The sequence below is a fragment of the Lotus japonicus genome, chromosome 1 (assembly GCF_012489685.1).
Source record: "Lotus japonicus ecotype B-129 chromosome 1, LjGifu_v1.2".
Lineage (NCBI taxonomy): Eukaryota > Viridiplantae > Streptophyta > Magnoliopsida > Fabales > Fabaceae > Lotus > Lotus japonicus.
Genome location: NC_080041.1, coordinates 46373731 through 46400404, shown reverse-complemented (window position 1 = coordinate 46400404; position 26674 = coordinate 46373731). Strand labels below are relative to the sequence as shown.

The 26674-nt window shown below is 30.4% G+C and overlaps 1 long non-coding RNA gene and 1 pseudogene across 1 annotated transcript; one reads left to right on the top strand and one right to left on the bottom strand.

Moving 5' to 3' along the window:
* Window positions 1-1569: 1569 nt before the first annotated feature.
* On the top strand, window positions 1570-16117 carry LOC130736882 (protein COBRA-like; annotated as a pseudogene).
* A 2906-nt stretch (window positions 16118-19023) lies between these two features.
* On the bottom strand, window positions 19024-25332 carry LOC130734022 (uncharacterized). Its single transcript, XR_009017726.1, has 3 exons — window positions 24673-25332; window positions 19630-19741; window positions 19024-19337 (listed from the first exon to the last, which is right to left on the bottom strand). It is a non-coding gene; the product is annotated as an uncharacterized LOC130734022 (long non-coding RNA).
* Between the last annotated feature and the right edge of the window lie 1342 nt (window positions 25333-26674).

The following is a 26674-nucleotide window of genomic DNA, read 5'->3' as shown; positions in this document are numbered from 1 at the left end:
ATAAAATTAAAACATATATCAATTGAAAATAATATCTTCTAAAATAATATCAATTAATTAGGTTAGAATATATAAAATTAAAACATATATCAATTGAAAATTATATCCTCTAACAAATTGACACGTGGAATAATTTTTATGAGAATTAATCTGGTGCTGACACGTCACTAAGAATTAATCTAGTGCTGACACGTCACTATGGAAGTTCTTCTTTTCTAATATATATTGATTGATATTGATTGATATTGATTTTATGAAAAAAAATTCAGAATAATAAGATAAGTTAAGATAAAATCATGAAATAAACAAGCTAAATCCTAATCAAATCTAAAATTTAAAAAGGTACTAAATAAATATAGATAAAAACTATCAAAATCTAGCAAATCACAATAAAAACTCATAAAATCCTAAATTAATTAAAAATCCGAAAATTCAATAAAAATACCATAAAAATTAATTAATAATCTAAAAATAAATAAAAAATAAAAAATAAATAAATAAAAAATAAATGAAGATAAAATCAAGAAATAAACAACCTAAATCCTAATCAAATCTAAATTTTAAAAATGTAATTTTTTATGAGAATTAACTTGAGAATGACACGTGGAATTTTTTTTATATGAGAATTAACGTGAGAATGACACGTCACTAAGAATTAACGTGAGAACGACACATCACTAAGTCAGCCTGATGGAAGTTCTTCTTTTCTAATATATATTGATATTAATTGCGATAAATAGACTTTTAAAAAATAGTGAGATATTCTGTTTAGGAATTTATGCTGTTTTTTATGGTATTATTTTTCACTACAACCTAACATAAATTTTGAAAACCATAATAATAGTAAATAATTTCGATGAGATATTATCAAGCTTAATTTCATGTTTTTAATGTGCAAAATATTTAATAGGATAACAAAGGTTTTTGCATACGATTAATATGCTTTCAAATGAAATTCTTTAATGAAATCAATTATGATTAAGCTTCAAATTTGGCATAATCCAACAATCTATGCACATATTAATTATGATTTGTTTTCTTAAATAATAACTAACGTTTTTACCCCGTGCGTTGAACGGCGATATTTGATCTCATTATTTAGGCACGTATTAATAAATTAAAATATAAAAAAATGAACATTCAACCAAACAAAATCACAATGAGTGTCACGCACACGCACACGCACACGCACACGCACACGCACATGCACACGCACACGCACATATATAATAGTGTTTTCAATTTCAATTTATCATACCATTACTTATATTTACTCTTAGTTTTTTTAAAAAAATACTTAAGTAATATGAAAAATCATTTTGATAATCACACAAAATTTTACAAGTTGTGTGACACTCATTGTGATTTTTTTTTGTTGAATTTTTTTTTCATGTCTTAATTTATTAATACATGCCTAAATAATGAGATCATGTTCACCGTGCAACGCACAGGGTAAAAACGCTAGTTTCTTTTGAAAGTCAAATCATTGTATTCATTGCAATCGTGAGTGTTGGTTCATTCAGGTCTAAAGGAAGAAGAAACATTCTCAATAATAAAAACTACCCCAAATAAACTCCATCTTCCTAACTATTTTACCATTTCATTCTCTGTTATTCTCACATTTCTCCAACTGAATCACCCTCTTCCTCTACTGCATCCGGTCTCCCAGGAATGGAATTCTCCAATGGGCATTACCCGTACAAGCTCCTCCACCGTATATATATGTGCATCACTAACTTGACACATAAACATTGTAACTAACTTCTCACAACTGTAACATATACAAGTCTCCAAAAATCACCTCTTCCTCTACTGCATCCAGAAATGGAGTACTCTATATTCATGCTCCCGTTGCTCATTGCTTGCTCCACTGTTACTTCTACTGGTAAGAGTTTTTTCATACTTTATTTCAACTCTAGTTCTTTCATATCTTGTTGAAAATTACTCATATTTTTAATTGAACTACTTTCCCGGCTTGTTCATGTACAGAAGGATTTGATACATTCGACCCAACAGGCAACATAACTATAAGATGGGATGTTAATGAATGGACATCAGACGGCTATATTGTAAGTGACCAGAATTGATCATAGGCATTAAGTAATAATTAAGACCATATATAATATTTCTTTTGAAATAATTTTTTATTATGAATGCATTAGATTATTTATAGTAGTTGGTTTACTATATAACTACTAGTTTTTAACCCGTGCCTTGCACGGGGAATTTAATTTTGGATTTTTTTTTATTTTTGTTAATCAATTAATATTTTTTTTAATTTATTCTATATAGGTATTTGGTTTATTTTTTGTTTTTTATACATTTGTGGTGTAGGTTATTTTTTTTTGCAAAGTAATGTGTTTAAGGGTCGAAAGCACATTTAAATTGACGTATGCACGAATATTTGCAAACATAAAACGATTTATTGAATATTTTAGTAACATGGTCAATATACGAAAAACAAATGTCAAAATGTTTGAAAGTTACCACCGAGGTCAATTTATCAAAAAAACACATTGTCAACGTGGGTAAAGACATAAAAGTGAAAGTTTAGTACATAGGCTCTTTATTTGTAAACCATCTTGAGGAAATGCTACTAATTCTTTGAAAACTTGATCTTTTTGAATATTTTTGCATCGTTACTTCCAACAACTTCTGTTATGGATCCATCGTCTGAACGACGTTTAATAAGTGTGTTGGAGTCTTCAATTATAGGTGGAGGTGTGTTTCGTTTAACACTTTTAGTGATTGTCTGAAAAACAAACATATTTTGAAATAGTGATGACCAATGTCTAAAACAAACCTAATTGACAATAGTGATGACCAACACCTCAATCAGAGATTTTACATTTGAATCGGAAATATCAAAATTCATTATGTAGATATAAATAATCATTATTTAGCAATAAGAGTTTAAAATTTTACCTTTGTTTTGAATTTTGAAATTATTTGTGGGTCCTTGCAAATTTTCAAGACGTTAAATGCTGATTTAAACCACCTTCCGCATTTATCCTTCCCTTCAATCTTCCATGTTCCCGATCTAAACTGAATTTAAATTAAAATGAAAAAATTAATATATTATGAATTAAGTGAGCAAGGAAAATGTATCTTTTTTTACATGACTATGTTTACCTTTTCCATTTTTTCCAATATCTCGTTGTCTTTTTTGTTCATCAGATAACAACCATCGCGATAAAAAACGGTAAACGTTGCAGATCCAGTATCATCAGCAACATTAAGCAACAATTTGTACCTGATGTAAACATTAATAATTAAATAAACTGAATATCTTACAAATTAATTAATTTATCGAATTTGTAGATTATCGTATGGTAGGAGTGACATGCTTGTTACATTTTTCACAATAATATTGTGCTCCGTCAGAGTATGCTGCTGAGTGACATTCACAGTTATGGTAATATCAATCATTTGTGCTCTAAATTTTCTTAATCATGGCATATATAATGAATATTGTATGCTGTAGAAATGAATAAAATGCAAAAAAAAAAAAATCGTAGTTACAACTGATTGTTAACAGTGATGATAACATATGTAAATGTAATACGTTTAAATGTAAATACTTAGTAACATGTTTTTTTTAAATGGGAAATGATTGTACTTGATTTTGTTGTTATTTTTTTAGATAGTTATTTTTTTATAGAAAAAGTAATTAAATTTGTATAGTGTAAACTTTATTTTTCTAAAAGGAGTGATTATAGAGTCTACTGTTTTTATAACTCAATATAAAACACACCATTTAAGATCCATTAAATATGTTTATATAGTAACAAAAAAAAATACGTTTATATAAGAGTTTTTATATTTATTAAATGATAATTAAAATACTCGTTAAAATAACTTTAAGTAGCTTTTTTTTTCTTTTTTAAATATGGTATTTACTTTTACAGAATTTTTTTTAAAATTGATTAAAATTTAAATTTTTTTTAAAAAATTAAATAAGTGTTCCATCATTTTTTTTACAATAAAAATTAAAACCTTTTTTTTTAAGAATTGAATATATTAGTTGTTGTTTTAACTGTTGACTATGAATTAATCTTTTTAAAAAATGTTCAAAACGTGTATCAAAATCTTTTTTCCTATTATAACGTTATGAATTTAAAGCAATTAAATTCAATGAAAGAGTATAAGAGTTTATGGTCTAATTAATTGATATTTTATCTCATTATTCATGTGTTGTTAATTTCCCATAATAGGTGATTATTAAATTAGTTTAATAAGTATTTAAGTTTGTAGTTAGTGTTTAAAAAACTCTAACCCCATGAATTTTGTATTTAAAATGCATTTTTGTTTAGTGTACTAACATTAAATGTTTATTTACTAATTTAATAATTTATTCACTAATACTAAGTTAATAATATAATAAGTAATTGTTTTATTTAATTAAAACATTGAATGAAAATCAATGTCTGTTTTTTTTTAATAAAAAAATGTCTAATAAATTAAATTAAAAGTGATGAGAACATACCGATCTACAAGTAACTAAATTTTTAATACTTGTGCTTGGGAAAAGCGTTAGGAACTCATCTTTTTCAGTAACGTTTAATCTTTCAATCACAACGTTCATTACTTGAGTATGAACTGCGTCACACTCAAATAATCTGCGAAGAAACAGAAATTATGTTGTTATTTGTCATCTAAATTTGTTCAAAGTAATGTGAAATCCACAGTACATACATACCTTTCTCTGTAGGACACTGCTTGTGGAATGTCAGGATTGAACAATACTTTAGTGTAGTTTAACCCAGCAGTTAGTTTATATTCCACTGGAAAAAAAATTAGCGATCGATTGTAAGTTTAAGTTTGAACATGTTGATTTATCATATAGAAGTTTATGTTTGTTTGTTGCTCAAAATAATTAAATGTACCTTGATGAATTGTTAAAATTCCCAACAATATGATAATAACAACATGTTTGTGGTCTTTTGAATTTAGAAGTGCATCTAATTCGTCGACAAATTAGCCGTACAAAAAACATTTAATTTTTTTTGCTGGAAAAAAATTAAATAAAAGTTGTTAACTTTCTTCCGTAGGAATTTATAGAAATTAATAATACTAATTTGTTATTGATAAAAGCAAATTTACCCTTGAGATTCAATTTCAATGTCTCTGCTCTGTGTATGGACTCTGTTCCGCTCAAATTTGTTGTAATATCCGACGTGCGTTACTTCTCCCATAACATATGTTTAATGGTAATGTCAATACATGGAAGTGTTGATGTATTTGAAGTTATTTAAATGAAGGTATTTACATACCAACTAAGAACCGCTCATCAAAGTCAGGATTTAGAATTTCATGCACGTTGTCAAATATCAGATCACGCATAGGAAACACATCTTTATTATATCGAATCATCCTTGTCCTACTTTGCAAGTGTATCTTGTAGATATTCCTAGATGCACTAAGACCTCGGAAATTATGTCATACCCAGAAATATTCAAAACGCTATACCAAACCTTCCGTGATTCTGTTGGCAAAACGTTCATGAAGGTTACGCCTACACTCTGCATGGATTGTTTGACCCTAGAAATGAAGGAGTTACATATGAATTTATGTCCGTGAATTAAATTAAAATACAATTACATATTTAATAATAGCGAAATTGTTTCTGGTTTACATACCTTTCGATCCATCAACAACAGATTATAGAACGAACTGTCGTGTCCTTCCTCTTCTTCAGCAAACCACACCCTTATTACTCGAACGACAATTTTCCAATCATGTGCTTAAGGAGTTAGTTGGTCAAGTAGGCTATAGTTCGGATTCATGATGCAAGGAAGTTTTGGAGATGAAAACTAACGTCTATTGATTTTGGCCTGAAATTGTGTATCAAAGGAGATGTATACTAAAGTATATATATAGGCTTATTGCTCTACTGTGATTCCTAATTGATTTTGTTTTGATTTTTATTTTTGGTTGAAGCTCGAATTTTTATTAGTATAAGTTGAAAAATTTAAAATTTTAATGCGTTATTCAATTTTTACTTGATTCCGAATTTTTCATTTATGTATGAAGGTTTTATTTACTTAATTAACGCACATAATTTTGTATAATTAATTTATATAATCAAGTAATTGTAATTAAGGAATTATTACTAAGTTGTTGCTTATTTTTTAAAAATAAATAGATGTAATTAATGTACTTAGTTGTGATGGATGAATTTTAAAATTAAATAATGTTATTATTTTTTTTAATTCTATTTAAAAGTATTTTTATTTGATTTTCCTATATAGCAATCAACGATTTTAAGGAAATATATTTTTAACGAATACTTGTTAAAAATAATTGAATGTAATTAATGCAGTTAGACTATTTTGTTATTTTGAATTTAATGCACTTTATCGCGTTATTAATGCAATAAATTTGGTATATTTTTAATAAATATGGTTTTTATTACGCATTAAAGGTTGAAAAATACCTTTATTTAAATTTAAATTTTTTATATGCTAGATATTATAAATGCGCTTGATTATATATTGACTAAAAGTTAATGTAGAAAAAAAATCATTAAATGCGTGACTAATAATTTTTTTGTAAACGCAACTTAAATTATATAATTAAATCATTGTAATTAAGGAAATAAAATAATTTTGTCATCAATTTTTAAAGATAAGTTAACCGAATTAATGAAAAACTTTTACGGATTTATTCTAAAAATAATTGAACGTAATTAATGTAGTTAAACTATTTTGTAATTTTTAATTTATTTTACAATATGTCGAATTTAATGCAATAAATTTGGAATAAATGATGGTTATTACTATTTTTGCCCATTAAAATTTAATTAAATTATAATTTCTTTGTAGTTAAGTACTTTTTTTAGTAACAAAGGAGTAACTGCAATTAAATATATTTTATTTTATATTATAAATTTTAATAATAAAATTGTTAAAAAAAGTCAAGCATTAAATCATGTTTTTTTGTACCAATAAAGGTTGAAAAATACCTTTTTTAAAATTTTAATTTTTAAAGGTTAAAAATCATAAATGCGCGTGATTATTAATTGACTAAAAGTTAATGCAGTAAAAAATCATTAAATGCATGACTAATTTCACGTTTAAGCATTAATTAAAGTATATAATTAAATCATTGTGTTTTCAAAAGAGAAAAAGTCTAATGAAATCATTGTAATTAAGGAAATAAAATTAATTTTGTCATGAATTTTTTAAGATTAGTCAACTAAATTAATGATAAACTTTAATAGATTCACTATAAAAATAATTGAACGTAATTAATGCTGTTAAACTATTTTGTTCTTTTGTATTTATTTTAGAATATCTAGTTATTAATGCAATAAATTTGAGATATTTATAATAAGTGATGGTTATTCATTTTTTTAAGCATTTAAACATTAATTAAATTATAATTTCATTATATTTATGTAATTTCTTTTTTTTTTGAACAGGAGTACACCCTTGAATGAAATTATAAGTAATTAAAATTTTAGAAATTTTATTTTCTAAAGTTTAGTAATCAAATTGTTTAAAAAAGTCAAGCATTAAATAATTTTTTTTCTACAAATTAAAGTTGAAAAATACGTTTATTTAAATTTAAATTTTTAAATACAAAAACACATAAATGCGCGTGATTATTTAAGGAATAAAAGTAAATATAGGAAAAAATCATCAAAATGCGTTTATTAATTTTTAATGTGAGAAGTTATGATTTTTAATCACTCCTTTAATTTATTTATTTATTATTAAATTCACAGTGAAATATGTTTCAATACGATTGTTCAACAATATTTTTGGGCAATTAGTAAAGAAGCAAAACGTATAAAGAAAACCAATAATAACAACAACATAAAATAGAATTGCTAAGCAAATTAAATATTGTCGTCAAAACTAAAATCTAGCCATCACATTTGACTAATTTATGTAAATTTGTGATGCCTCATAAATTTTACTGTCATACAAATTTCATAAAATTCAGAATTATTTAGGTTGTGAACTGGATAACTTCGGAAAAATCAACATCCGAGAAACATGTAAATTCTTTTAGAGACTTCTCATTAGACTGAAGGGCTTGTCAATGTAACTACTTAATAATGCAGTAAATTTTTAATATTTGTAACAAATGATCGGAATTAATTTTGGTACGCATTAAAACGAACGTCAATTTTTTTTTTTACAGTTATCGACCTTCTTAAATGTAAGTGAACGTAATTTTTTTTGGTTACAAGTTTTTTTTTAAAACTGGTTACAAAATTAATTGTAATGTAATTACAATAATGTTGTTTCCCTTTTTAATAAACAATAGTAAAAAACATTCAAGAATTAAAATAATTTTTGTTTCTATAAATTAAAGTTTGATAAAGACCTTGATTTAAAATTTTGAATTTTAAAAATAGGAAACCCGTGTTATTATTAATTAACTAAAATTTAATATCGAAAAAAAATCATTAAATGCGTGACTATGTATTGTTTTTATAAAAAATGATTGAGCTATACTAATCATTATTTTTATCAATGTCTAAAAATCAAAAAAAATGTAAAATAGTTCAAGTTCGTGTAATGCAGCCATTAAGAAACAAAACAGATCGTCATAATAGTACTGACAAAGGAATTAGGTTTATCATAGTGAAGAACAGAAACAAAGTTCATCAAAATTACACTACAACTCAAATGCTAAATTTGCTGGAATTTATGAAGACAATTGGGTTTTCATTCTGTTAAGGTGAAGACAACGATCTGGGAGCGTTACTTCACCATTAAATCTTCTTCAAATAGCTGCTGGATAAAAAATTCTGGTTGGACCAAATATTGCAGCTATATATCTGTCAGTAGTGCCTACATCGGTGAACAACATATATTTTATAAATTAAGAAATAACTAAATAGTAAATTTAAAAACACTAATTTGGCAATGAAACATTGTACACGCAACATACATGGGTGCGTCTTTACTTTCCCAAGTGGAATCAAAACCATTGCTCCGTGTGCACAAGTAGTGGAGACGAAATCAATGTATTCGTCTACAAAGTTCCTTATCAAAGCACATTTTATTTTGGCTCTACAAAATCAAATAATGAAATACATTAGACTTTTCGGTCTAAAACAAAAAGATTGAAATTATTTTCACATCAAGGCCAATACAGTTACCCTGCTGTAGAAAGCTCAAATTGAACGATCTTCTCGACATTTCCGTGAACATTGTATTCTTGAACTCTTCCAACTTTAGTTAAAACTCCAATTACATCTATAATTTTTAAAAATCAGAAAAATATAGAATAAATGTAAACATAAAAGAAAAAAAGAATTAACAAAGTCTCACCGATTAAACAGTTGTAGCCGACATCTAGGTTTAGAACATCGAGTAATCAGATAAAAGAGTAAGGTGAGCGACTTATGGGAAAATCATTAATTTGATGGAACCAAGTATCATCCCGGAAGTTGAGTTAAATTCCATAAAGCATTTAATGTCTTTTATGATTTTATATAAGGAAATTAATACAATTAAATAATTTATATACGGAAATTGAAGGAAATAAATAATTAATTTTGAAAATTAATTTCCTTACATAAGACTTAGCTACCCAATTTAAAAAGTTTTTAAATATTTTTAACCTTTTTTTTATAATTTAAAATTTGAATTCTTTTACAACCAAGGAAAAGGGGATTCATATCATTAATTTTTTTATATAAGGAAATCGATTATTTAATACGTAATTAATTATTAAAATTTTTTTTTCCAGTTTGAAAATGGAAATTATTTTAAAAGAAAGAAAACATGTTTCACGTAATTAAATGTTTTATATAAGGAAATAGAAGAAATTAATCAATTAATTTTGAATAATATTTTCCTTAAATAAATAGACAATACATTAAAATTTATTTAATCATTTTAAATTTCCTTATTTAAAAAAATGAAAATAGCATTTATTCCATAAATTATTTAATGTCTTTTTTAATAAAATTAAAGGTTTATATAAGGAAATTGAAGAAAATAAATAATTAATTTTGAAAAATATTTTCAATAAATAAATAGTCAATGCATTAAAATTTATTTAATTATTATAAATTTCCTTATTAAAAAGAAAAGGAAAAAAACATTTATTTCGTAAAGCATTTAATGTCTTTTATAATTTTAAATAAGGAAATTAATATAATTAGGTGGTTTATATAAGGAAATTGAAGGAAATAAATAATTAATTTTGAAAATATTTTCCTAAAATAAATAGTCAAGGCATTAAAATTTATTTATTTATTTTAAATTCCTTATTTAAAAAAACAAAAATAACATTTATTTCATAATGCATTTAATGTCTTTTATATTTTTAAATAAGAAAATTATTATAATTAAGTGGTTTATATAAGGAAATTGAAGGAAATAAATAATTAATTTCGAAAATATTTTCCTAAAATAAATAGTCAAGGCAGTAAAATTTATTTAATTAATTTAAATTTCCTTATTTAAAAAAAACGGAAATGACATTTATTTCATAATGCATTTAATGTCTTTTATAATTTTAAATAAGGAAATTAATATAATTAAGTGGTTTATATAAGGAAATTGAAGAAAATAAATAATTAATTTCGAAAATATTTTCCTAAAATAAATATTCAAGGCATTAAAATTTATTGAATTATTTTAAATTTCCTTATATATAAAAAACGAAAATAACATTTATTTCATAATTTATTTAATGTCTTTTATAATTTTAAATAAGGAAATTAATATAATTAAGTTGTTTATATAAGGAAATTGAAGGAAATAAATAATTAATTTTGAAAATATTTTCCTAAAATAAATAGTCAAGGCATTAAAATGAATTTAATTATTTTAAATTTCCTTATTTAAAAAAACGAAAATAACATTTATTTCATAATGCATTTAATGGCTTTTATAATTTTAAATAAGGAAATTAATATAATTAAGTTGTTTATATAAGGAAATTTAAGCAAATAAATAATTAATTTTGAAAATGTTTTCCTAAAATAAATAGTCAAGTCATTAAAATTTATTTAATTATTTTAAATTTCCTTATTTAAAAAAATGAAAATAACATTTATTTCATAATGCATTTAATGTCTTTTATGATTTTAAATAAGGAAATTAATATAATTAAGTGATTTATATAAGGAAATTGAAGGAAATAAATAATTAATTTCGAAAATATTTTCCTTAAATAAATAGTCAATGCATTAAAATTTATTTAATTATTTTGAATTTCCTTATTTAAAAAAAACGAAAATAGCATTTATTTCATAAAACATTTAATGTCTTTTATGATGTTAAATTAGGAAATTAATACAATTAAGTAGTTTATATAAGGAAATTGAAGGAAATAAATCATTAATTTCAAAAATATTTCCTTAAATAAATAGTTAATGCATTTAAATTGATTTAATTATTTTAAATTTCCTTGTTAAAAAAAACGAAAATAGCATTTATTCCATAAAACATTTAATGTCTTTTATGATTTTAAATAAAGAAATTAATACAATTAAGTAGTTTATATAAGAGAATTGAAGGAAATAAATAATTAATTTTGAAAATATTTGTCTTAAATAAATATTCAATGCATTAAAATTTATTTAATTATTTTAAATTTCCTTGTTTAAAAAAACTTAAAATAGCATTTATTCTATTAAGCATTTAATGGTTTTTATGATTTTAAATAAGGAAATTAATATAGTTAAGTGGTTTATATAAGGAAATTGAATAACATAAATAATTTATTTCAAAAATATTTTTCCTCATATAAAACTTGGCTACCGAATTTAAAAAGTTCATTAATTTTTTTACCGTTTTTATCATTTTAAAATTTGAAATTATTTTTAAACCAAGAAAAATGGGATTCTCAAAATTAATTATTTAAACGTTTTTTTTTTCATCTTAAAAATGGAACTTATTTCAAAAGAGATTTTTTTTAAGAAAATCGTATAAAGCAATAATTTGACATGAATGATATTGATATTAGACTAACTTAAATTGGCTATTAAAAACAATTTTTATTTTTAAAAATGTATGGTAAAAAAGTGTTTTTGGTATTTGACTAAAGTTATTTTTTATATGTAATCTTGTTTGGATCTTGACCGTAAAAGGATGACAAAGAAAAAAAGCACCATTGGGCATATATGAGTATCTTATTATTATAAATCGCCGGTGAATGCAAAATTGTCAAATATATCAAGCTTGATTCAGCCCACAAGACAAAGTGATGTAGTCAAGGAAAAAATTGTACGTGTAAAACAAAGGAAAAACAAAGTAAATCATGAGAACAATTCCAGAATGAAAAAAATAACAATTAATCTTGGATTTTATTTGATAAACAAATTAAATCATGAGAACAATCCTCTCATGTAGATTCAGAAAAACAAAACCACGAAAAGATACCCAAGACAAAACAACAACTGATTAAATTTTGGAATGAATAACAACTAACTAAATATTTCCATACACCACCTTAACTTCAATAATTCTATTTTATATTCTTTCAAACCTAAAACAAACTATGTCACCGTCTCTAATTTCCATTAATTTGCTGAACACTCACGGGATCAATAATACTCCCTCCGGTCCTATTTATAAGCATGAAAGAGAAGAAAAATCTTGGTCCTTTTTATAAGAACCAAATGAAAGTTTGAGCTATATTAATTAATTTTTTCCAATGATGCCCTTATTAATTCTAACTTGTAAAATGTGTCTTATTAATTATTCTCTCTCTTTTCCACTTTCCAACACTAATAACAAAGGGTGATTTTGGAAGTTCATTTTAATTTAAGACAAATTTAATGCATTTCATCTAGTTTAACTACATTTCTTAAACTATGTGAATTTTTTTTTTGTTGCTTATAAATAGGACCGGAGGGAGTAATAATATACCCTTGATCCATATTCGTGAAATTGTTATTTTCAGCGTCTATAGGTCTAATGACACCATAATCCTGTAAAAAAATTGTTGAAAGGGAATGAGGAGAATAACATATTAGGGTTAGTAAAACATGAATTTTGAAGGAATGAGATTAGATTACAATAACACATCAAAGACATGAAAAATTGATTTCATTTGAGAAAAATTACATACCTTGTATAATCATGAAGAACCACAAAGTGAGATCTTGAAGCCATGTAGAAAGGCTCAAAAAATACAAAACGCAGGAGATGATTGAAGAAGCAGTGTAGGTTAAGGAGAAATCCAAATAATGGAGAGATGAATGAAGAATAAGAGTTTTATATAGGCTTTTAAATAGAGAGGAGTGTAGGTTAAGGAGAAGGATGTACATTAAGATGAAAGGAGGAATGATTGCCATGTAGGATTTTTAATGAAATTAGACTATTATGAGATGTCACGTATGCGATGATTGGACCTAGAAAAACCCCTGAATGTATATATTATGGATTCTATATTTTTAGGAGAAATATGATATACTACGATTATAAAATTGATTATATTTTATTAATTTTTTAATTCCAGCAATTAAAAAATTATTAAAATTGTTAAACTGGCACATTAGATGGCGCTATTAGAAATTTAATTTTGTTGGTTTGCTTTCAAATATTACAGGTTTCTTAAATGAGTTTAATTGTCATTTCAAATAAATATAAAAAAAATTGTAAATTTGAGACGGAACATTCTGTCACAAAGTTTATGACGGAACAAATTTGTAATGGAAAGTCATCCGTAACAAAATTAGTGACAGATATGAGTGTCACCGCTCATTGAAGAAAATTATCCGTCACTAATTTCGTAACCAAATAAAATTCCGTCACAAACAAAATTCCGTCAATAATAAAATTCTGTCACTAGTTTGTTCCATATCTTAAACAGCACTTCAAGAATTTAGTGACGAATTTTAGTAACAAATAATAAAATTCCGTCACCTATTACACAATAAAAGAAGGCAACAGAGATGGGCAAAACTAACGCAAAAAAAAAAAACAAGGTTGCAGCCTAATGGTCTGCATAATACCCAAATCCTTCAGCCTGATGTAGAGACGTTACTGTCCAATATGTTTATCATTCTTGTAACATATTGTAATTTGTAAGCCACCATTACTGGACTAAACAATGAATAACTTCATATGTCAAAGCATCAAACAAATTGTTTCTATTTGCTTTAAATTCAAATGTAAATGAAATATCAGCTGCTTCTATTTGTTTCTGTTGCTTAATTCTTATTGAGTGTTCTTGCTTGGGTTGAGCAGGCTATTGTGACAATGTACAACTTTCAACAGTATCGCCATATTCAGGCCCCTGGATGGTCATTAGGGTGGACATGGGCAAGAAAGGAAGTAATTTGGAACATGGTGGGAGGCCAAACCACAGAACAAGGAGACTGTTCAAAGTTCAAAGGCAGCTTACCACATTGTTGTAAGGAGGATCCAACAGTAGTGGACTTATTGCCAGGAGTCCCTTAATTACAACCAATAAACCTCAAAATGCTGCAAAGGTGGAGTCCTGAGTTCTTGGGCTCAGGATCCAAGCAGAGCAGTGAGCTCATTTCAGTTGACTGTCGGATTGTCGGGAACAAGTAACCAGACAATTAAACTACCTAACAAATTCACCCTAAAAGCACCAGGACCTGGTTACACTTGTGGTCCTGCGAAGCATGTGGCTCCAACAAAATATTTTTCCAATGACATGAGGAGATTCATCCAAGCCTTTAGTAAGTTACTTTCATGGCTGTTCATTTTTTCCCAAATTCTGAACTTTCAGATTTTGCTTGTGATTTTTATTATTAACCTGCATATTTTGTGGCAGTGACCTGGGAGGTTTCCTGCACATATTCACAATTCCTGGCTCAGAGGACACCAAGTTGTTGTGTTTCCCTCTCATCCTTCTACAATGATTCTATAGTGAACTGCCCAACCTGCACGTGTGGCTGCGAAAACAAAACGGATCCTGGAAGCTGTGTAAAGTAAGCCTCAAATTAATTTATTATAGATATCTGAAACTTCCTTTCCTTTCTTCTTTTTGTTCTTCAAAGTTCAAAGTATGTGGCAATGATCATTCTGTTCTAAATCACTATAAGTTCTATGCTTTCTTAATTTATTGTCAGTCATGTCTAGAACCTTCATTTACAAATCCTGAATATATGTTATGAAGATAGTCTTATCTCATGTTGTCACTTTAGGTAGTGTTGATATTGGAAGAATGTTGTTGTTTGAACAAAGTTCAAAGTATGTCTCAATAGTATATGATAGAAAACTAAGAGGAGAGAAAACTTAGTTTAGATCTCAGAAACTGTATTATTCAATCCTAATTAGAAACACACAGTGGTGTTGTATTTATTCAGATAACTAGCTTGTGCTAGAAGCTAAACCAAGTAGCTGTCAATAACAGAAACCTAACAGAATCTCAGTCTGTGTACACGTATACAGTAGCTTAGGCATTGTTAACTCACTAACTCTAATATACATCTAACAGTATAGTAGCTTTCATTTTTTTTTATCATTTTCCACATTTATGTAATTGATTTATTTTTCTGAAACCATCTTGCAGTCCAAACTCCCCACACTTGCCTTCACTTGTATCATCAAGCAATGATTTAACTACACCTCTAGTCCAGTGTACCAGCCATATGTGTCCCGTTCGAGTGCATTGGCATGTGATGGTTAATTATAAAGAGTACTGGAGGGTCAAGGTTACAGTCACAAATTTTAACTACAGAGTGAACTATTCAGATTGGGACCTTGTTGTGCAGCATCCCAATTTCAATAATGTTACCCAAATTTTCAGCTTCAATTACAAGTCCCTAACCCCATATGATGGTTTTAGTAAGTTTTTCCTTCCCAGATTCCTACATGCTCTTAGTTTTGAAGAAAACATTCCAATTCTGATTTTATTTCTTCGGATATGTTTTACAGATGATACCGGCATGCTGTGGGGATTGAAGAACTATAATGAGGATCTTTCTTCACCTTCGAAAGGAAGTGTTGGCTATGTGCAGTCAGAAATTTTATTTGGGAAGAATAGATCAACCTTCACATTTCATGCGGGATGGGCCTTCCCAAGAAGATTGATTTTCAACGGTGATGAGTGTGTGATGCCTCCACCAGATATCTATCCTCAGCTGCCAAATTCATGCTCAAGACTTGTATCATCAATCCTAAGTATAGTCATGGGCACTTTGGCATATTTTGTAATCTTCTAGAACTAATGAAGGCATGTGATTTGGTTGCATGAATCAGGGTCGTATCTCAATATGTATGGTGCTTTTAATCAGTAGACTTTCCTGTGATTATAGAAATTCTAAAGAGATATGACATATGAGCTTATTTATTTGCTTCTTTATTAATCCTGAGTGATCTTCAAAAAAATGTTTGCATGAGATTAGTAGTATATATTCAATACAAATTAACAATATGTTATCAGAGTCACACTCTTCCTCTAAAGTGTTAGCTGAAATTAAATTTCAACATGATATATATACTAAATAAGCCCTAGTGAGTCAATAGGTTGTAGAAGTAGCTGTGTTATTTTTTTTATGGAAGGCCAAAGAATGCTTTCAATAAGAAGTACAAGAAACAGAAAGCAATAGAAATAGATAAAAAGAGAGAAAGAAAGTGCAGGCGCAGCTGCACTTGGCCAAAGAGCCAAGTTCATAAAATTCCTAATTCAGAGGTTCCTTGGAAGTGATATTGCAACACTCCAACTTCTGCCCTGCCTTTTTATGTGCTAATCCAATCTCTGATGTTGTACAGATGGTGTATATTGAAGCCAACTCCAGCCATGACCAAATTAAGATAATACCCCTTTACTATGGCAAAATCATGGACTAGTATACCACTTTATAACACCAATTCAGAAACATCCATAGCTCCCCCCTCTTCTTCCCTCCCTAGACGTGGACCAGTCAAAGCAAATAGCATAGTGTAGAAATTTCTCAGAAGCCTTTTTTACATTTGATTCATTCTGCACTATTCCTCTTCCATTTCCTACTGTGTCATGCCCACTTGTTCCACAGGTGACTTCTTATGATCCAAGCCAGCACACCCCTTTAGGCTAAGACCAACCAATCCAGACAGCACTCAGGATTTGACAGCCATTCAAAGTGAGAGTATGCAAATCCTTTGGTTTTACACCGCCAATTCAGGATCTAAATTTAATAGCCTCAACTATGCTTTGTTTGTCAGGAGCTACAGATCTGAAGATAGCTTCATTTCTTGCTAACCAAATCGACCATACACAGGCACACCATATCACCTTCCATACCTGCGCGTTGTTTCTTCTCCCCTCCATGCCATGCTGTCGAAATTGCGCCTTGCAGTCCTGTGGTAGCACAGTTTGAAGGCCGAATTACCTATAACACCTCATCCAATCCTTCCACCCAAACTTGCATGAGAATAGCATATGATTTGTAGTTTCCTCCACCTCTTCACACCACACACACACACAATCTGGACCAGGTGGGATTATCCTTCTTTTCCTTAGATTTTCACGGGATTGGATTCTATTTAGTATACATTTCCAGGCAAACGCCAAGACGTTGGATGGCACTGGCACCTTCCACTGAATTCTGAACATATCACCATCTATGCTTTGATCAAGAAGGCTTTGTTCGTAATAGGAAGATTGTACTGAGAATCCCGCATCATTGGACAGCAGCCATCCACCTCATTTGCTCGCACCGGTACCGCTTGAATGTCCTTCAACAGTTTCTCTAGTAGTTGCAGTTCCAACACAAACAGATTCCTTCTCCAGCTTAACCTTCATTCCCACCGTCCATTTGACCACCCTCCCATACCTGAGATGTTGCTTTGTTGCTGATTTGATACACCAAAAAGCCTTCTAAAAACAACTTTCAAAAAGCCTTCTAAAAACCTTCTTTGCTTCCTCCACAATCTCATTTGCCTTCTAAAAACCACCTTCTAAAAAGCCTTCTAAAAACCACTTTCTAAAAAGCCTTCTTTGCTTCCTCCACAATCTCATTTGCTATGACCACACTATCTAACTGTATTTTCCTCCAATAAATGCAGCTTGTCAATACTTTTTGACAATACTTTTGGCACTATTTTGTATAGGCAGGCTACCAATGATATTGGCCTGTACTCCCCTAAGTCCAGTGGATTATCCACTTTTGGGATCAATGTAATAAACTAGATAGTGACCCGTCCGATGCATGGTTGCTATTTTTTAATTACAATCAGTAATTTGTTATGAATATAAATTAAATACTATTTAATAGTTATATTAAACTATTTTGAAATCTAGTGTATGAAAACATATTTTCCTCAACAATATCTATTTCAAATTTAATTTTCCACAATACATGTGTGTCATAATTGTTTGTTATTTAAAATATGTGATTACAAATTTAGAACTATGTTTTTTAAAAATAAATTCCACTGCTTAATAATGTCTTTACTTTTGTTTGAGTAAAATATGAAAATACTATATATGTTTTGTTGTTCAGGATAAAATGGTTAACAATAAGGTTTTAAATTGGATTTAGAAAGATGTGGTAGCTGGTATTGTATATGGAGTACGTCAACCTCATTGATTCTTATTATAAATACATCAAACTAAATCTCCTACTTCACTATTTCTTAATATGAGTTAAAAAAATAATTTTTAAATATACCATTAATAATTGTCTTAGCTGTTAAACATAATCATTTTATCTCACAAGGAACACAATCATTTCTCTTCTCATCTATGAGTCAGAGATAATGTCAAAACTCCTTTGTTAGTTTGAGGAACGAATTCGCCGCACATCATTCTCAATGAAAATGTGGTGATATTGAAAATTTTAAGAATGTTACCAAATTCTTTGTTTCTCTATAATGTCAACTACAATACTAAGTAGAAAGAGCAAACATGAAGCACCAGATATTTATCTCTTCTTCCATATCAATATATCTATAGTCAAAATACTCGAAAGCGTAACAAAAAGAGCAACACAACAGATGGGGGAAGGGCTAAATCAGTCCAGCAATATCTGTTATATACTTATATTATAAGGGCTCCATAAACATAAAGATTAACTACCACACGTCTAATAAAACTCATGGCTTTGTGATTCTATATTGCAGACCAACAATTCAGTGCACGTAATAAGTCATTCCAATTTACTAACCCCAAAATGACAAGTAGCCTATCTGGAGTCCTATTCATTTGTATGGACCTGGAAAAAGAAATTACAACTTTGCTTTTATTTGTGCAAAGGAAGAAAACCAGTGCACTAAAGTTTTCAAGCTTTCCCATGCAATAGGATTTCTAAATCATTTAGTAATGAAGGAAATGATATTCAAAGTAATAAAGACAACAATTGGCCAATTAGACAGACATAAGGAGAAGCATCATTAAGATACATCAGTACTTCTTGAAAGAGTATCTCAAAATTCACCAGGGCAAAATGGTAGCACGTCAACCTGCAATACAGAAAGATGAGGCTGAAGTAAAAATTATAGTTTTATGCATGATAAATAAGATTATTTAAGTAGCACTATAGTGGTTGTATATATGCCTGCAACTTGTATGAAAAATTACATTCCTCTGAATCAAATATAATGAATGAAGTCAATGAATCAAATAAACAGAGCATAGAATATAAAACATAAATTTGAAAGATGTTGTTGAAAAGACTAAGCTTCAAATTGATTTTATAGTTTTATACATATGCAACTATATAAAATGTGTTCAGGAAAGAGGTAAGAGGCAAACCTGATATAAAATGTGCATCCAATTAGCACCTCGAGGACTGACAACATGTTCCAAAACTTTAGCACATTTTTCGAACTTCATTAAAACTAAATTAGTATCACATGGAAAAAAACTGCACATGAAAACCATTTTCAGTACCATGCATATATGAGTACTAACTTTTCTAATATATTTAGCTTATTGATTTCACTTTGACATCTCAAACACAGCTATAAAAGTTCAAAAGAGTATAGACCATGTCAAAGATGTCCAACAGAACAACATAAATGACATAAATTTATAGTCACATACTCACATAGGCAAACAACAAATAAGCTTGAAACCAATGAGCATATGTGCATTAAAATGCATTTAATTCCTTAAAGTCCTAAATCCAATTAACTTAACTGCTTTCTTAAATTCTTCAGTTCCTTGGTTAGAGTTTTTGACAACCTTGGCCGCAATTTCTTGTTTTTATGCTAATCTGTATTGGTCTAGCCATAATCACTGCCATTAGTCTGGGCCTGTTATGTGTGCTTTGTGATTTTGAATTATGATGGCAGCTATAAAAACAACTTACCCTATGAACAACATATAATTTAAAGACCAAAACTGTTCAATTTCACTCAGTTCTCGAGCATCTCTCCAGCTAGAAGACTTTAATGATGTTATTTGAAGAAAATTTTAAGTTTTATGACTGTCAAATTACATTAAACATATACTTGGGTTTTTAAGAGATAGGCATACAGAAAGAAAAAGGACTAAAAAACTGTAACATCACTACTACAAAAAAGACCTTTTGCCACGCCTCAATTGCCACGGTTATAGGCGGAACCGTGGCAAAAGGTCAGTTACCACGGTTATAAACGGAACCGTGGCAAAAAGAGACAATATTTTATTATATTTTTAGGAACCGTGGCAATAGACAATTTTTTTGAGGTTTTCACTTACCCCCAACACTCTCGTTTTTTCCCTCCCACTCTCCAATTTTTTCTGAGAAGAATAACCCTAACCCTCTCGATCCCTGCCTCCCTGTTCTCTCCGTTCCCTCTCTTCCCTCTACGTTCGCTGCAATCACTCCTTCTCTCCCTCTCGTTCTCACTGCAAGTCAGTCCTCCTCTCCCTATCGCTTCTCAGTCACTCTCCCTCTCCTTCGCGCGGGAGAATCGCTCCTTCTCCTGCTCGGTGCCGCCCATTCCACTAGCGCCGCTCGTGTCCCTCAAGTCCTTCAAGTTCCATCGCTCCCGGGCTCTAGTAACATCCGCTGCCGATCCTTGTTCGTCGAGATCTGAGTGTTGATTCTTCATGTTGATTGATCGTGTTCGTTTGGTGATTTGGTGAAATACGGTGAAGTTGTGGGTTACGGTGAAGTTGTGTTGGGTATCGATTCAGTTCATGGATTCAGAAGGTTCGAAGATTTTCTTCTCTGATCTGCCTAAGGTGATTGCTTTGTGTTTGGGTTGTTATCTCATCACTTCATTTTTCTGCATATTGGTGTTTTGTTTTCTCTTGTAATGGGTTTCTGTGATGAATATTGTGTAACTGAACTTATACAATCACATGTCAATATTAGATTTAAGCTGAAAAATCTCAACTTGATAATCCATGTATGATTATATGGTTAAGAGTTAAGATTAATGCTTATCACCTTTGATGCTCTCACCAGAAATGTGTGTTTGTTTATTTTCTTCTCGTCTTAACAGAATTTTATAGGTTGGGGGACTTTTGGATTCTGGATACTGGTATAACATTTTGTATAATATTTGTCCAGTTCATGTTCTGTGAAGACTTTGATGTTGTAAGACTTGACATGTTTGGGACTAATGCTTTGTTGGCATGTTGGCATTTGGAACAAATGATGGTGTTCAAGATATATGGCAATGGTCTGAATTAACCAGCTTTGGTGACTTGCCTTCACCGAGGGATTTCGCTGCAGCTTCAGCAATTGGAAATCGGAAAATTGTTATGTGAGATCTATAGCATTTAATTTGACTTTTTATCCTAATTGGCTGTATTAGGATCAAATTATAACATGTGATAAGGTGGGGTTTATTTGGATGCAGGTATAGTGGATGGGCTGGAAAAAAGTGGTTATCTGATGTTTATGTCATGGACACAAGTATTTTCCTCTGGGACTAAATTTAATAAGGAATATGTAATTTCCTTTTAATACAAGTTGTAACATCATCTTCTTACTCTCGTAGTATCTCTAGAACGGGTGGAGCTTTCAGTCTCTGGAACTTTGCCCCAGCCTAGATGTGGGCATACTGCCACAATGGTTGAAAAGCGGTTGCTTGTATATGGTGGAAGAGGTGAAGCACCATAGTTCTCCTCATTTAAGAATTGATTTTCTTAGATGTTGATTTTTTTTAATTGAGTTTGTATTATGCAAAATTCAAGTTCTGAATCAACATGTTTTGTTTGAGATAGTCTCTCTGGGTTTTTGATAAGAATTGATTGTGTCCTGCTCTGGAATAGTCCCCCAGCCCAACTAATCTCATTGCTTTGATTTCTCTGACTTACATGTAAATAAGTAACTGTTATGAGATAATGGAGGGAGCATATATATTAATTGCTGCCATGTCAATCTCATTATAAGTTATCAGCTGAAATGAGTGATGTACCCCGACTTAACAGGAGGAGGTGGACCAATTATGGGTGATTCCTGGGCATTGAAGGGCCTTATTGAAGAAGGTGTGTATGTTTTTGCCATCTTTATAGGTCTATCATGTATATTGCTGTTTATATAGTTGCAGGCTGCAAGTTGTTATTGGCAAAGCTCAGTGACTATGGATTGTCCGTTATCTCAGAGGAAAATGATGCAAGTGGGGTATGGATTCTTTGTTTTTCTTCTTTTGAATTTTTTTGTTCACTTTTCCCTCTACTAATGATCCTCCAGTGCTATGTTTATCACCATCAATGATTATGACTTGTATTTTGGTTTGTAGGTAAAAGGAGAAAGTCACAATTCATGGTAAGAACTCATGTATTTCATAATCAACTAATGATTAGGACCTATATCATATTGATCCTGGAATTTTTCTAAATTCACTACCTCCCCACTCAATATTCTTGGTACATTTAGCAAGTTGGATAACTTCTGATCCATCTATAAATTAGCAGGAAGTCATCAGTAGTTTAATAATTTATTTGTGGATTCTTCCTAAGTTTGTGTCTTGATTTTGTCAACATGTGTAATTTCAGGCAAATGAAAAACTTAGAGGATGATGCTTATAGCTTTGGATTCATACTACTTGAGGCACTTGTTGGAGCCTCAGTATCTGCTAAAAGAGAAGCAAGTGTGCTCAATGCCACAGTATGCATAAAAGATTACATGATACATAGAATTGATTCTACACAGATTAAATGATACATAAAAGCAAAGTTGTAGCTCAATTAGCATTAGTTTAAGTCGTTAAGACTTAATGCATTATGCTGATTTCTAGCAGTTTTTTGTCTTTGATACATTATGCTGATTTCTAGCAGTTATTGTATTTGATACATTATGCTGATTTATAGCAGTTAACAAGTTATTGTCTTTAATTATTATGTTCCATGTTCACAAATGGGGCTGATATTCTGTGTGCTATAGCTGGGGTTTTTAGCCGGTTTCTTGTATATACTTCTCTTTTTCTTAACACTGTAAAAATTAATTATTGTTGATATGCAAGCAGTTGAGAAATTCCGCTCTAAAATATTGCAACGATTCCCCAATTGACCGTGGCAATAGAAAATAGTTATTGCCACGGTTCCCCACTTGACCGTGGCAATAGAAGATACTTATCGCCACGGTTCCCCACTTGACCGTGGCAGTAGATGCAACATATTGCCACGGTTGCCCTTTTCCACCGTGGCAACAGGTGAAGCAATTGCCACGGTTCGCTCTTCAAACGTGGCAACAGGTGAAGCAATTGCCACGGTTTGCTCAATTGCCACGGTAGCTATCGCCACGGTTAAACCGTGGCGAATGGGCGGGCCGAACCGTGGCTAAAGGCCTTTTCTGTAGTAGTGCATAAAACTGATAAGATTAAAATTATTGTTCACATAGCTTCTTCATAGTTTGTCAGTTGTTAGCTACAAAGTATCGACAATATGGAAAATAACTTAGCAACCACACAATTAAAAAGTTGACTAACCTTGATCAAAGAGACTAAAGTTGAAATTCTGGAATAAAGCTTATGTGATAACATGAGATTATACTGATAATTCGCCTAAACCTTTGAAGTCTATATAATCCTTTCACCTCATTGTCATCATTCCATTCTATGCCTATTAATAATTTGCTTTCAGAATGCTCTGGGCTCTAACTCTTTCTTCCTTAGAATATAAATCCAGCCAAGATTCAAAGTTGCTCATTTGCTATCAGTTGGCACTTCCATTGGTAAAATCATACATCTGACTTCTAGTAAAAACTCTATATACCAAAGCTGGTTCAATATTTTATTGGTGTTACTCTTGCACAAATAAGGAAAGGAATAATACCAAGTAAGCATCAAGATGTGGAGGATAGTTGTTGTGTCAAACCAACTCAATACCATATTGAGATAAACTAAAATCTTGAATGTAGCATGTCATAACCCCATAGATAAATGATACAAATTGTGCAAGAGTAAGAATGCCTAGAGAGTTTTTCATGTACCGGTTATCATTACATGCTCCTAAGAAGCACTCACAGAGGCCTGTCATAAAAAAAATCTAAATCTGAGAAAAAAAAACACCTTTTCTTTAGACAAACATTAAGGAGCATTATGGACTATCATGGTTATTTGCAAACCTGAAGCCAAAGAATAAGGTTTAATAAAATGCAAATATAAGTTGTGTGGTTTTTAAGGATCTCCAAGTTGGCTTTTTTATGGTCTATGATGGATATTCCCTAAGATTTTGAAAAAATTTGGTTCAACTTCCAAGTCAGGTGGGCTTCTTTGTTTATTGAATGAATCCCCTGTTCATGCATCTAGAACCAATTCCACATATCACACACATAAATATTAGAACATTGCAAAATTTATAGACAAAAGAACCAAACAAAAACAAAACTAAACAAAAAAGATGGACATAAAGAACCTTCATTCCTATCAACAGGACTGCTTGATCGCCAGTCCATCTTCACCGGTTTAATCCCATTATCCAAGCTGTTATTTTTCCTAGACGAAACTGCATTGGCTGGTTCGATTCAGAATCCTGCAACCTTTTCTCTGCCTCCTCAAGCTGCACATCATTCACAATCTTATATTAACCACCCTATAAAATCTACACCTTTAGTAGCTATAACACACAACAAAGCTTCACTTCAGAACAAACAAATCTATGATAACAGTGATAAAAAACAACATTCTTGTATACACCACAAAAAAAAACAAGCATGATATTGAAAGGGAAGTAGTAATAGTAGTTGTAGTAGTGAAAAGAGTGACCAGAGATTGGTAATAAGCGACGCGTTTGTGGATGTTTTCGACTTCATGGGTGCGGTGTTCGATTAGAGCGACTACTTCCTCTTCTTGTTCCTCCTTGCTGGTGGTGCTTTCGTATTGTGCCACAAAAAATCTGAATTGGAGGGCCTTATATATGAAGCAATTGGCCAGAAAAGTGATGTAAAGTATACTCCTAACTTGAATTGGTGCAGAAAAGTGAAATTAGATGTCGAAAAGTTTTCACTTACGGGTCTGTGTTCAGAAAAGTAGAAAAAAATCAGATAAAGGAGGAAAGGGTTTTTAACCTGTCAAAAAACTGGGATTTGCGGTGGTTGTGTCAAAGGAAGGGGATGCTTGCGGCTGTTGAAAGGGGTGTTTGCCGCGATAGAGAGTGAAGAATAGAGGCAGATTTGGGTTGTCTGTGATGGTGGTGCTCGCAGCGGAGCTCGCGGCAGTTGCTAGGTTGAGGATTCCGATGAAGGAGGGGGAGAGAAACGTAGAGGATGTTCAGAAGAGAGGAGAGAGGCTGAGTAACCTACCTTTTTTATTTACTTTATACATAAATAAAAAAGTAATAAATTTGGTGCAATTGTAATCGGAAAAGCAACAAAAAGGAACCAGCTTATAAAAAAAGAACAAAAAATAGCCTTACCGTGGACCTTGACACACTGAATAAAACTCTTAAAGTGAACAGTAGATTTTATCTATTTCCTTTGTAGTGTTTATAGGGAAAAATTTATTATGGTCATCTAAAAACTTGTGCAAGGTTGCACCAAGCACTTTTGACCCACTATAACAGGTTTTTTTAAAAAAATCAAAATTCATATTTTCTTAATTAAACATCTATTTTTAATAAATATTTTCAAAATGTTTTTTTCCTTAATCTGTTCCTCTTCTCTCTCCCTTCTTCACCAGATCCAAACCCCAAAACTCATCCCCACCATCTCTGCAAAAGCCATCCCCTTCTCATCATCAACCTCCTGAAACCACCTGAAACTCAATAATATCTGTAATACAAGTGATTGCGTACCAAAAAAACTAAGTTACTCAATGATTTTCTAATCTAAAACTATACATCTCATCAACAGGACGAGACCCACAAACAAATTCACTGTGCCATGACTTTCCTTTTGATAATCTCATACTCAGTTTCCCATTTTGATCAAAACCCCTCTTTTTTTTTGGAATTTCGAATCGGAAATTGGCACCCTTCATGATCTCTGAACTTGTTGAGACATATCCCCCAACAAGATCCTGACTTTGTTCAAAACCCCTTTTTTGAGGATTTTGTTCAAAACCCATCAACTCTTCAGCCTTATGAGACAATTAGATCTGAACTTTTTGCTCCATATCCCCCAAATCCACGAGAGAAGGGTTGAGCTCTGCTTTGACAACAAATCCACGAGAGACCCATTGGAAGGTCACGTTGGATGGCTTCAGGAGATGGATTTGGGACTTCTGGATGGTGGGTGATAAGGCTGGAGCTACTGTCATGGATGGTGGGTTTGTCGTTGCTTGATGCTTCTCGGCCAGATCCGCCCCATATGAAGCTCTCCTCCCACCTGGAACGGTCCCAGGTTCTTGCTCCCTTGAAAGGCTGATTTTTGCTGTGAGTGGTGGCACCACGCAAAACGGCGGCGAGAGCCCGACACAGT